The sequence below is a fragment of the Lampetra planeri genome, chromosome 26 (genome assembly GCF_965212315.1).
Source record: "Lampetra planeri chromosome 26, kcLamPlan1.2.h2, whole genome shotgun sequence".
In the NCBI taxonomy this organism is placed as follows: domain Eukaryota; kingdom Metazoa; phylum Chordata; class Hyperoartia; order Petromyzontiformes; family Petromyzontidae; genus Lampetra; species Lampetra planeri.
Window position 1 is genome coordinate 11,892,330 of NC_136132.1, and position 14,021 is coordinate 11,906,350.

Here is a 14,021-nt window from a genome sequence, read left to right on the forward strand (position 1 = left end):
ACCCTGGCTCACCCAACTCACCCTAGCTTACCCCAGCTCACCCAAGCTCACCCTAGCTCACCCTAGCTCACCCTGGCTCACCCTGACTCACCCTAACTCACCCTGGCTCACCCTGGGTCACCCGAACTCACCCTAGCTCACCCCAGCTCACCCTAGCTCACCCTAGCTCACCCCAGCTCACCATAGCTCACCCTGGCTCACCCTGGCTCACCCTAGCTCACCCAGCTCACCCTGACTCACCCAGCTCACCCTGACTCACCCAGATCACCCTGACTCACCCTGGCTCACCCTAGCTCACCCTGGCTCACCCTGGCTCACCCTGACTCACCCAGCTCACCCTGACTCACCCAGATCACCCCGGCTCACCCAGCTCATCCTGACTCACCCCAGCTCACCCTGACTCACCCAGCTTACCCAGCTCACCCTGACTCACCCAGCTCACCCTGACTCACCCTGACTCACCCATATCACCCCGGCTCACCCCGACTCACCCTGACTCGCCACAGCTCACCCCAACTCACCCTGACTCACCCCAACTCACCCCAACTCACCTCAGCTCACCCTAGCTCATCGCAGCTCACCTCACTTACCCCACTCACCCCAACTCACCCCAACTCACCCAGCTCACCCCAGCTCACCCCAGCTCACCCCAACTCACCCAGCTCACCCCAGCTCACCCCGACTCACCCCAACTCACCCAGCTCACCCCAGCTCACCCCACCTCACCCCAACTCACCCAGCTCACCCCAGCTCACCCCAACTCACCCCAACTCACCCAGCTCACCCCAACTCACCCCAACTCACCCAGCTCACCCCAGCTCACCCCAACTCACCCAGCTCACCCCAGCTCACCCCAGCTCACCCAACTCACCCCAGCTCACCCCAACTCACCCCAACTCACCTCAGCTCACCCCAGCTCACCCCAACTCACCCCAGCTCACTCTGACTCACCCCAGCTCACCCCAACTCACCCCAGATCACCCTGACTCACGCCAGCTCACCCTGGCTCACCCTAGCTCATCCTAGCTCACCCTGACTCACCCAGCTCACCCTGACTCACCTTGACTCACCCATATCACCCCGGCTCACCCCGACTCACCCTGACTCGCCACAGCTCACCCCAACTCACCCCAGCTCACCCTGACTCACGCCAGCTCACCCTGGCTCACCCTAGCTCATCCTACCTCACCCTGACTCACCCAACTCACCCTGACTCACCCTGACTCACCCAGCTCACCCCAATTCACCCCAGCTCACCTTAGCTCACCCCGGCTCACCCAGCTCACCCTGACTCACCCCGGCTCACCCCGGCTCACCCTGGCTCACCCAGCTCACCCTGACTCACCCAGCTCACCCTGACTCACCCAGCTCACCCTGACTCACCCAGCTCACCCCGACTCACCCTGACTCACCCCAGCTCACCCTGACTCACCCAGCTCACCCCGACTCACCCTGACTCACCCAGATCACCCTGACTCACCCAGCTCACCCCGACTCACCCCAGCTCAACCTGACTCACCCAGCTCACCCTGACTCACCCCAGCTCACCCTGACTTCCCCAGATCACCCTGACTCACCCAGCTCACCCCGACTCACCCTCACTCACCCCAGCTCACCCTGACTCACCCAGCTCACCCTGACTCACCCCAACTCACCCTGGCTCACCCTGGGTCACCCCAACTCACCCTAGCTCACCCCAGCTCACCCTAGCTCACCCTAGCTCACCCCAGCTCACCCTAGCTCACCCTGGCTCACCCTGGCTCACCCTCGCTCACCCTGACTCACCCAGCTCACCCTGACTCACCCAGTTCACCCTGACTCACCCAGATCACCCTTACTCACCCTGGCTCACCCTGGCTCACCCTGACTCACCCAGCTCACCCTGACTCACCCAGATCACCCCGGCTCACCCAGCTCACCCTGACTCACCCAGCTCACCCTGACTCACCCTGATTCACCCAGCTCACCCTGACTCACCCTGACTCACCCATATCACCCCGGCTCACCCTGGCTCACCCCAACTCACCCCAACTCACCCCAGCTTAACCCAGCTTAACCCAGCTCACCCTAGCTCACCCTAGCTCACCCCAACTCACCCTGGCTCACCCAACTCACCCTAGCTCACCCCAACTCTGCCCAGCTCACCCTGGCTCACCCCAACTCACCCTGGCTAACCCCAACTCACCCTGGCTCACCCTAGCTCACCCTGGCTCACCCAACTCACCCTAGCTCACCCCAGCTCACCCTAGCTCACCCTAGCTCACCCTGGCTCAACATGGCTCACCCCAACTCACCATGGCTCACCCTGGGTCACCCCAACTCACCCTAGCTTACCCCAGCTCACCCTAGCTCACCCGAGCTCACCCCAGATCACCCTAGCTCACCCTGGTTCACCCTGGCTCACCCTAGCTCACCCTGACTCACCCAGCTCACCCTGACTCACCCAGCTCACCCTGACTCACCCAGATCACCCTGACTCACCCTGACTCACCCAGCTCACCCTGACTCACCCAGATCACCCTGACTCACCCTGGCTCACCCTGGCTCACCCTGGCTCACCCAGCTCACCCTGACTCACCCAGATCACCCCGGCTCACCCAGCTCACCCTGACTCACCCCAGCTCACCCTGACTCACCCAGCTCACCCTGGCTCACCCTGACTCACCCAGCTCACCCTGACTCACCCTGACTCACCCTGACTCACCCCGGCTCACCCTGGCTCACCCCAACTCACCCCGACTCACCCTGACTCACCACAGCTCACCCCAACTCACCCTGTCTCACCCCAACTCACCCCAACTCACCTCAGCTCACCCTAGCTCACCGCAGCTCACCTCACTTACCCCACTCACCCCAACTCACCCCAACTCACCCAGCTCACCCCAGGTCACCCCAACTCACCCCAACTCACCCAGCTCACCCCAGCTCACCCCAACTCACCCAGCTCACCCCAGCTCACCCCAGCTCACCCCAACTCACCCCAACTCACCCCAGGTCACCCCAGGTCACCCCAACTCACCCCAACTCACCCAGCTCACCCCAGCTCACCCCAACTCACCCAGCTCACCCCAGCTCACCCCAACTCACCCAGCTCACCCCAGCTCACCCCAGCTCACCCCAACTCACCCCAACTCACATCAGCTCACCCCAGCTCACCCCAACTCACCCCAGCTCACTCTGACTCACCCCAGCTCACCCCAACTCACCCCAGCTCACCCTGACTCACGCCAGCTCACCCTGGCTCACCCTAGCTCATCCTAGCTCACCCCGACTCACCCCAGCTCACCCTGACTCACCCAGATCACCCTGACTCACCCAGCTCACCCGACTCACCCTGACTCACCCCAGCTCACCCTGACTCACCCAGATCACCCTGACTCACCCAGGTCACCCCGACTCACCCTGACTCACCCCAGCTCACCCTGACTCACCCAGCTCACCCAGCTCACCCTGACTCACCCAGCTCACCCTGACTCACCCAGCTCACCCCGGCTCACCCATCTCACCCCGACTCACTCAGCTCACCCTGACTCACCCCAACTCACCCCAACTCACCCAGCTCACCCTGACTCACCCCAACTCAACCCAACTCACCCAGTTCACCCTGACTCACTCCAGCTCACCCGACTCACCCAGCTCACCCTGACTCACCCCAGCTCACCCCAACTCACCCAGCTCACCCTGATTCACCCCAACTCACCCCAACTCACCCAGCTCACCCTGACTCACGCCAGCTCACCCTGGCTCACCCTGGCTCACCCAACTCACCCTAGCTCACCCCAGCTCACCCTAGCTCACCCTGGCTCACCCTAACTCACCCCGACTCACCCTGACTCACCACAGCTCACCCCAACTCACCTCAGCTCACCCTAGCTCACCCAAGCTCACCCCAACTCACCCTGCTCACCCCAGCTCACCCCAACTCACCCCACCTCACCCCAACTCACCCCAACTCACCCAGCTCACCCCAGCTCACCCCAACTCACCCCACTCACCCAGCTCACCCCAGCTCACCCCAACTCACCCCACTCACCCAGCTCACCCCAACTCACCCCAACTCACCCCACTCACCCAGCTCACCCCAACTCACCCAGTTCACCCCAGCTCACCCCAAATCACCCCAGCTCACCCCAGCTCACCCCACTTACCCCACTCACCCAGCTCACCCCAACTCACCCACTCACCCCACTCACCCCATCTCACCCCAACTTAGCCAGCTCACCCCAACTCACCCCAACTCAGCCAGCTCACCCCAGCTCACCCCAACTTAGCCAGCTCACCCCAACTCACCCCAACTCAGCCAGCTCACCCCAGCTCACCCCAACTCACCCGAATCACCCCAGCTCACCCCAACTCACCCCACTCACCCCAACTCACCCAGCTCACCCCAGCTCACCCCAACTCACCCAGCTCACCCCAGGTCACCCAAACTCACTCCAACTCAGCCAGCTCACCCCAGCTCACCCCAACTCACCCCAACTCACCCCAGCTCACCCCAGCTCACCCCAGCTCACCCCAACTCACTTCAACTCACCCCAGCTCACCCCAACTCACCCCAGCTCACCCCAGCTCACTCCAGCTCAACCTGACTCACCCCGACTCACCCCGGCTCACCCCGACACACCCTGACTCACCCCAGCTCACCCCAGATCACCTCAGCTCTCCCCAGCTCACCCCAACTCACCCGACTCACCCCAGCTCACCCCGACTCACCCCGACTCACCCCAGCTCACCCCGACTCACCCCGACTCACCCCAACTCACCCCAGCTCACCCCAGCTCACCCCAACTCACCCGACTCACCCCAGCTCACCCCAACTCACCCCATCTCACCCCAGCTCACCCCGACTCACCCTGACTCACCCTGACTCACCCCATCTCACCCCAGCTCACCCCATTTCACCCCAGCTCACCCCAACTCACCCCAGCTCACCCTGACTCACCCTGACTCACCCCGACTCACCCCAGCTCACCCCGACTCACCCCAACTCACCCCAGCTCACCCCAGCTCACCCTAGCTCACCCAGCTCACCCTAGCTCACCCCAACTCACCCTGGCTGACCCAACTCACCCTAGCTCACCCCAACTCTCCCCAGCTCACCCTGGCTCACCCTGGCTCACCCCAACTCACCCTGGCTCACCCCAACTCACCCTGGCTCACCCTAGCTCACCCTGGCTCACCCAACTCACCCTAGCTCACCCTGGCTCACGCTGGCTCACCCCAACTCACCCTGGCTCACACTGGCTCACCCCAACTCACCCTAGCTCACCCTAGCTCACCCTAGCTCACTCTGGCTCACCCTGGCTCACCCAGCTCACCCTGACTCACCCAGCTCACCCTGACTCACCCAGCTCACCCAGCTCACCCTGACTCACCCCAACTCACCCTGACTCACCCTGACTCACCCAGTTCACCCTGACTCACCCAGTTCACCCTGACTCACCCTGACTCACCCAGATCACCCCGGCACCCCCTCGCTCACCCCAACTCACCCCAACTCACCCTGACTCACCCCAACTCACCCCAACTCACCTCAGCTCACCCTAGCTCACCCCAGCTCACCCCACTTACCCCACTCGCCCCAACTCACCCCAACTTACCCAGCTCACCCCAGCTCACCCCAGCTGACCCCAACTCACCCCAACTCACCCAGCTCACCCCAACTCACCCCAACTCACCCCAGCTCACCCCAACTCACCCCAGCTCACCCCAGCTCACCCCAACTCACCCAGCTCACCCCAGCTCACCCCAACTCACCCCAGCTCACCCCAACTCACCCCAACTCACCTCAGCTCACTCTGACTCACCCCAGCTCACCCCAGCTCACCCTGACTCACGCCAGCTCACCCTGGCTCACCCTAGCTCATCCTAGCTCACCTTGGCTCACCCCAACTCACCCTGACTCACCCTGATTCACCCAGCTCACCCCAACTCACCCCAGCTCACCTTAGCTCACCCCGGCTCACCCAGCTCACCCTGACTCACCCCTGCTCACCCCGGCTCACCCTGACTCACCCAGCTCACCCTGACTCACCCTGACTCACCCAGCTCACCCTGACTCACCCAGCTCACCCCAGCTCACCTTGACTCACCCAGCTCACCCTGACTCACCCAGCTCACCCCGGCTCACCCAGCTCACCCTGACTCACCCAGCTCACCCCGACTCACCCTGACTCACCCAGATCACCCTGACTCACCCAGCTCACCCCAACTCACCCTGTCTCACCCCAGCTCACCCTGACTCACCCCGCTCACCCCGACTCACCCTGACTCACCCCAGCTCACCCTGACTCACCTAGCTCACCCTTACTCACCCAGCTTACCCAGACTCACCCTGACTCACCCAGATCACCCAGCTCACCCCGACTCACCCTGACTCACCCCAGCTCACCCTGACTCACCCAGATCACACTGACTCACCCTAACTCACCCCAGCTCACCCTGACTCACCTAGCTCACCCTGACTCACCCTGATTCACCCAGCTCACCCCGACTCACCCTGACTCACCCTGACTCACCCTGACTCACCCCAGCTCACCCTGACTCACCCCAGCTCACCCTGACTCACCCAGCTCACCCTGACTCACCCTGACTCACCCAGCTCACCCCGACTCACCCTGACTCACCCAGATCACCCTGACTCACCCAGCTCACCCCGACTCACCCTGACTCACCCCAGCTCACCCAGCTCACCCTGCCTCACCCAGCTCACCCTGACTCACCCAGCTCACCCTGACTCACCCAGCAAACCCTGACTCACCCAGCTCACCCTGACTCACCCAGCTCACCCCGACTCACCGAGCTCACCCTGACTCACCCCAACTCACCCCAACTCACCCAGCTCACCCTGACTCACGCAACTCACCCCAACTCACCCCAGCTCACCCTGACTCACCCCAGCTCACCCCGACTCACCCAGCTCACCCTGACTCACCCCAACTCACCCAGCTCACCCTGACTCACGCCAGCTCACCCTGGCTCACCCTGGCTCACCCAACTCACCCTAGCTCACCCCAGCTCACCCTAGCTCACCCTGGCTCACCCCAACTCACCCCGACTCACCCTGACTCACCACAGATCACCCCAACTCACCTCAGCTCACCCTAGCTCACCCCAGCTCACCCCACTTACCCCACTCACCCAGCTCACCCCAACTCACCCCAACTCACCCAGCTCACCCCAGCTCACTCCAACTCACCCCACTCACCCCAACTCTCCCAACTCACCCAGATCACCCCAGCTCACCCCAACTCACCCCAGCTCACCCCAGCTCACCCCAGCTCACCCCACTTACCCAGCTCACCCCAACTCACCCAGCTCACCCCAGCTCACCCCAACTCACCCCACTCCCCCCACTCACCCCAACTCACCCAGCTCACCCCACTTACCCCACTCACCCGAACTCACCCCAACTCATCCAGCTCACCCCAGCTCACCCCAGCTCACCCCAACTCACCCCAGCTCACCCCAGCTCACCCCGACTCACCCCAGCTCACCCCGACTCACCCCAACTCACCCCAGCTCACCCCAGCTCACCCTAGCTCACCCAGCTCACCCTAGCTCACCCCAACTCACCCTGGCTCACCCAACTCACCCTAGCTCACCCCAACTCTCCCCAGCTCACGCTGGCTCACTCTGGCTCACCCCAACTCACCCTGGCTCACCCCAACTCTCCCTGGCTCACCCTAGCTCACCCTGGCTCACCCAACTCACCCTAGCTCACCCTAGCTCACCCTGGCTCACCCTGGCTCACCCCAACTCACCCTGGCTCACCCTGGCTCGCCCCAACTCACCCTAGCTCACCCTAGCTCACCCTAGCTCACCCTGGCTCACCCTGGCTCACCCAGCTCACCCTGACTCACCCAGCTCACCCTGACTCACCCAGCTCACCCTGACTAACCCAGCTCACCCTGACTCACCCAGATCACACCGGCTCACCCAGCTCACCCTGACTCACACCAGCTCACCCCGGATCACCCTGGCTCACCCCAACTCACCCCAACTCACCCTGACTCACCCCAGCTCACCCCAACTCACCCCAACTCACCCACCTCACCCCAACTCACCCCAACTCACCCAGCTCACCCCAGCTCACTCCAACTCACCCCACTCACCCCAACTCACCCAACTCACACAGATCACCCCAGCTCACCCCAACTCACCCCAGCTCACCCCAGTTCACCCCAGCTCACCCCACTCACCCAGCTCACCCCAGCTCACCCCAACTTACCCCACTCCCCCCACTCACCCCAACTCACCCAGCTCACCCCACTTACCCCACTCACCCCAACTCACCCCAACTCACCCAGCTCACCCCAGCTCACCCCAGCTCACCCCGACTCACCCCAGCTCACCCCGACTCACCCCAACTCACCCCAGCTCACCCCAGCTCACCCTAGCTCACCCAGCTCACCCTAGCTCACCCCAACTCACCCTGGCTCACCCAACTCACCCTAGCTCACCCCAACTCTCCCCAGCTCACGCTGGCTCACCCTGGCTCACCCCAACTCACCCTGGCTCACCCCAACTCTCCCTGGCTCACCCTAGCTCACCCTGGCTCACCCAACTCACCCTAGCTCACCCTGGCTCACCCTGGCTCACCCTAACTCACCCTGGCTCACCCTGGCTCACCCTGGCTCTCCCCAACTCACCCTAGCTCACCCTAGCTCACCCTGGCTCACCCTGGCTCACCCAGCTCACCCTGACTCACCCAGCTCACCCTGACTCACCCAGCTCACCCTGACTAACCCAGCTCACCCTGACTCACCCAGATCACACCGGCTCACCCAGCTCACCCTGACTCACCCCAGCTCACCCTGACTCACCCTGACTCATTCAGCTCACCCTGACTCACCCTGACTCACCCATATCACCCCGGCTCACCCTGGCTCACCCCAACTCACCCCAACTCTCCCTGACTCACCCCAGCTCACCCCAACTCACCCCAACTCACCCAGCTCACCCCAACTCACCCCAACTCACCCCAGCTCACCCCAACTCACCCCAGCTCACCCCAGCTCACCCCAACTCACCCCAACTCACCTCAGCTGACCCCAGCTCACCCCAACTCACCCCAGCTCACCCCAACTCACCCCATCTCACCCCAGCTCACCCCAGCTCACCCCAACTCACCCCAACTCACCCCAACTCACCTCAGCTGACCCCAGCTCACCCCAACTCACCCCAGCTCACTCTGACTCACCCCAGCTCACCCCAACTCACCCCAGCTCACCCTGACTCACGCCAGCTCACCCTGGCTCACCCTAGCTCATCCTAGCTCACCCTGGCTCACCCCAACTCACCCTGACTCACCCTGATTCACCCAGCTCACCCCAACTCACCCCAGCTCACCTTAGCTCACCCCGGCTCACCCAGCTCACCCTGACTCACCCCGGCTCACCCCAGCTCACCCTAACTCACCCAGCTCCCCCTGACTCACCCTGACTCACCCAGCTCACCCTGACTCACCCAGCTCACCCCAGCTCACCTTGACTCACCCCGCTCAGCCTGACTCACCCAGCTCACCCCGGCTCACCCAGCTCACCCTGACTCACCCAGATCACCCTGACTCACCCAGCTCACCCCAACTCACCCTGACTCACCCCAGCTCACCCTGACTCACCCTGACTCACCCAGCTCACCCCGACTCACCGTGACTCACCCCAGCTCACCCTGACTCACCTAGCTCACCCTGACTCACCCAGCTCACCCTGACTCACCCTGACTCACCCAGCTCACCCCGACTCACCCTGACTCACCCAGCTCACCCAGCTCACCCTGACTCACCCAGCTCACCCTGACTCACCAAGCTCACTCCGGCTCACCCCGACTCACCCAGATCACCCTGACTCACCCAGCTCAACCCAACTCACCCAGCTCACCCCAACTCACCCTGACTCACCCCAGCTCACCCTGACTCACCCTGACTCACCCTGACTCACCCTGACTCACCCAGATCACCCTGACTCACCCAGCTCACCCCGACTCACCCTGACTCACCCCAGCTCACCCTGACTCACCCAGATCACCCTGACTCACCCAGCTCACCCCGACTCACCCTGACTCACCCCAGCTCACCCCGACTCACCCTGACTCACCCAGATCACCCTGACTCACCCAGCTCACCCCGACTCACCCTGACTCACCCCAGCTCACCCTGACTCACCCAGCTCACCCAGCTCACCCTGACTCACCCAGCTCACCCTGACTCACCCAGCTCACCCCGGCTCACCCAGAAAACCCTGACTCACCCAGCTCACCCCAGCTCACCCTGACTCACCCTGACTCACCCTGACTCACCCTGACTCACCCAGATCACCCTGACTCACCCAGTTCACCCCGACTCACCCTGACTCACCCCAGCTCACCCTGACTCACCCAGATCACCCTGACTCACCCAGCTCACCCCGACTCACCCTGACTCACCCCAGCTCACCCCGACTTACCCTGACTCACCCAGATCACCCTGACTCACCCAGCTCACCCCGACTCACCCTGACTCACCCCAGCTCACCCTGACTCACCCAGCTCACCCAGCTCACCCTGACTCACCCAGCTCACCCTGACTCACCCAGCTCACCCCGGCTCACCCAGAAAACCCTGACTCACCCAGCTCACCCTGACTCACCCAGCTCACCCCGACTCACCAAGCTCACCCTGACTCACCCCAACTCACCCCAACTCACCCAGCTCACCCTGACTCACCCAACTCACCCCGACTCACCCCAGCTCACCCTGACTCACCCCAGCTCACCCCGACTCACCCAGCTCACCCTGACTCACCCCAACTCACCCAGCTCACCCTGACTCACGCCAGCTCACCCTGGCTCACCCTGGCTCACCCAACTCACCCTAGCTCACCCCAGCTCACCCTAGCTCACCCTGGCTCACCCCAACTCACCCCGACTCACCCTGACTCACCACAGATCACCCCAACTCACCTCAGCTCACCCTAGCTCACCCCAGCTCACCCCACTTACCCCACTCACCCAGCTCACCCCAACTCACCCCAACTCACCCAGCTCACCCCAGCTCACCCCAACTCACCCCACTCACCCCAACTCACCCCAACTCACCCAGCTCACCCCAGCTCACCCCAACTCACCCCAGCTCACCCCAGCTCACCCCACTTACCCCACTCACCCAGCTCACCCCAACTCACCCAGCTCACCCCAGCTCACCCCAACTCACCCCACTCACCCCACTCACCCCAACTCACCCAGCTCACCCAGCTCACCCCAACTCACCCCAGCTCACCCCAGCTCACCCCAACTCACCTCAGCTCACCCCAGCTCACCCCAACTCACCCAGCTCACTCTGACTCACCCCAGCTCACCCCAGCTCACCCTGGCTCACCCCAGCTCACCCCAGTTCATCCCAGCTCACCCCAACTCACCCCAGCTCACCCCGGCTCACCCCAGCTCACCCTGAATCCCCCCAGCTCACCCCAGCTCACCCTAGCTCACCCTGGCTCACCCCAGCTCACCCCAGTTCATCCCAGCTCACCCCAGCTCACCCCAGCTCACCCTGACTCCCCCCAGCTCACCCCAGCTCACCGCAGCTCACCCCGACTCACCCCAGCTCACCCTGACTCACCTCAGCTCACATGGGGTGGCTATCTCGGACTGGACGCCGGCTCGAGTCCGGGTCTTGTAGTCGGGGCAGCTCTTCTACAGGTGACGGCCTCGGTCTTGATTCTTGCACCAGCCAGCCGGACCCGTTCAGGGCTCCCGCTGATATTGCCCGTGGCGGGGCTGACTCCGCCCCTAACCACGCCCCCCTTCTCGAGCCTTCTAGAGGGACCTGGTCCTGGTCCCGTGGTCCCCCAGCCCCCTCTTTGGGGCCCGCGGACCGGTACCTCCGGTCACCAGGCCACCGGGTTCACATGGAGTGCCATGACCCCCTGTGTACCCCTGCACCGTCCCTGGCACTCTCGCCCCCTAACCCCCAGAGGCTGGCACTGCACGTGGAGCGCAGTGCCATCCATCCTTGATCGGCGATCTCAGCCGGCCCCCGCTCGGGCCGGTACTGCATTCCCACTGCAGTGCTGGAGGTGATGTGAGCGGTGTGTGTCGTACCTCACACAGGCCGGCTTCACACAACATTAATTGACACCCGCCGATGCCACTACATATGTATGTTGAAATTATTTCGCACCGTACGTAGAATACCGCGTTAATCGGCAACAAACTGAACACAATAAGTTATGATAAAGAAATGAGCTTTCAATCCAGATGATTTAAAAATGCATAGCTCCAGTGGCTTCCTAATATCGGAAGGAAGAGTGTTCCAGACGGCCGCAGAAGAGCATCTGAAAGCGCGCGATGCGTTGACCACCGTCTTTGTTCGATGACCAGCCAAAACCCGCAGCGAGGATGAAGGGAATTCGCGTGATGATGGTTTATGCTGCTTGAGGAGATCAGCAAGATATCGCGTTTCATTTGTGGCCAAGCACTTCGTGTGTAATGAGTGTGACCTCACAATGTATTCGTTCGGCAACTGGAGACCAATGCAGCTCAGCGAGCAATGGACGGACGCGGTGCGGGATCTTGCAGTACCCGTCGCGACACGTGCCAGGGAATGTTGTACACGCTGCAGCTTGGCAATGCTTGTTTTTCGCCTTGTAGTGAGCTGCAATAATCGAGCCTTGTTGATAGTACACGACCGTAGTATCGACAAGGCTCCACCACCGCTCGGTCACCGCCTTCTCGACTTTATTTACGGGATTTATAATCTCGGCCGTGCTCCAATCTCGCCTGCGCTCCATCCTCCTCGCTTGAGCGACGCGGTCTGCCCCAAGCCCAAATTGTGGTGTTTCGAATTAATCTGTTAAACTCGTCGTGAACCGAATAAACCGGTTAAACTCCGAACTAACCGGTTAAACTCCGAATTAACCGGTTAAACTCCGAATTAACCGGTTAAACTCCTGCAGCAGTGTTTCGCGCAGCGTCGTCCTTCGAGGTCGCTGCTGTTGTCATTTTCGCTGCCTCGTTCGCGCTGTTTCGATATCTTGGTTGTCTCGCTCTAGCGGTTCGCCGAGTTCTTCCCCTTGGGTTAGACGTGGCATTTGGACTAATACCTGTAGTTGTATTGTTGTTGTTGCACAAACCACAAATGCGCACGCACAAGCTCGTCGCACGCGCACAATGTGATGATGTGTCCGTGAGCGTCGTGTGCATTCGTTGCCGAATCGATTCATTTTTAAAGGGCTCTGTGATGTTACTCGGGAATGTAAGGGTCAGGGGTTTTGGCTGATTAGTGGGAATACAATAGCATATATATGTAAGCTACATACAGTCAAGTAATTCGTATGGGATCGTATTAGAGTGTGGGGTGCAGTGTCGACCACCACGTGTTGCCTCTAGGCCACTCCTGGTGCCCTCCCCCCCGCCTGGAATCTGACCCTACCCCCCCCCACAAGTCTCCACTCGGGTCCAGAGACCAAAGCCCGAAGCCGCATCCCGTGACGCCACTGCCTCTAGGGAGGCAGAGTGGAAAATCCATTCATAGCCACAGAGCCTCCATTTCCCCCGAATATCCACGAAGCCACTGCTACGTAAGCTGCGAATGCCCGGCACTTACCTCGCCAGAGTGCTGTGTCAGTGTGTGATCAATGTGCACACGTACACACACACGTACACGCTCACGTACAGACGTATACACACGTACACACACGCATACACACGGGCGCTTGCAGACACACACAAGATACAGATATTTCGTATAACCTCAACGTACTGTTGGGGCAAGCGCGGTAATCGAACACCTTTGAAAGGCGAACACGGCACACCGAGGGGTGGTCTAGCACCACGCTACGGCCACCTTCGTCTGCCCACTGGCGAAGGTCACACAATCGTAGAAGGTGCCACAGTCCTTTTAGGCTGAGTCGACCTATGGGAGGCCCAGGACCGATTAAGATATTCGTTTCCCTTATTGTAATCGAACTCGGGTCGCCGGGTTCGTAGCGCAGTGCAGCGCTAACCACTGCACCATCGTTCTGCACAAAGACAAAGATCCTTGTA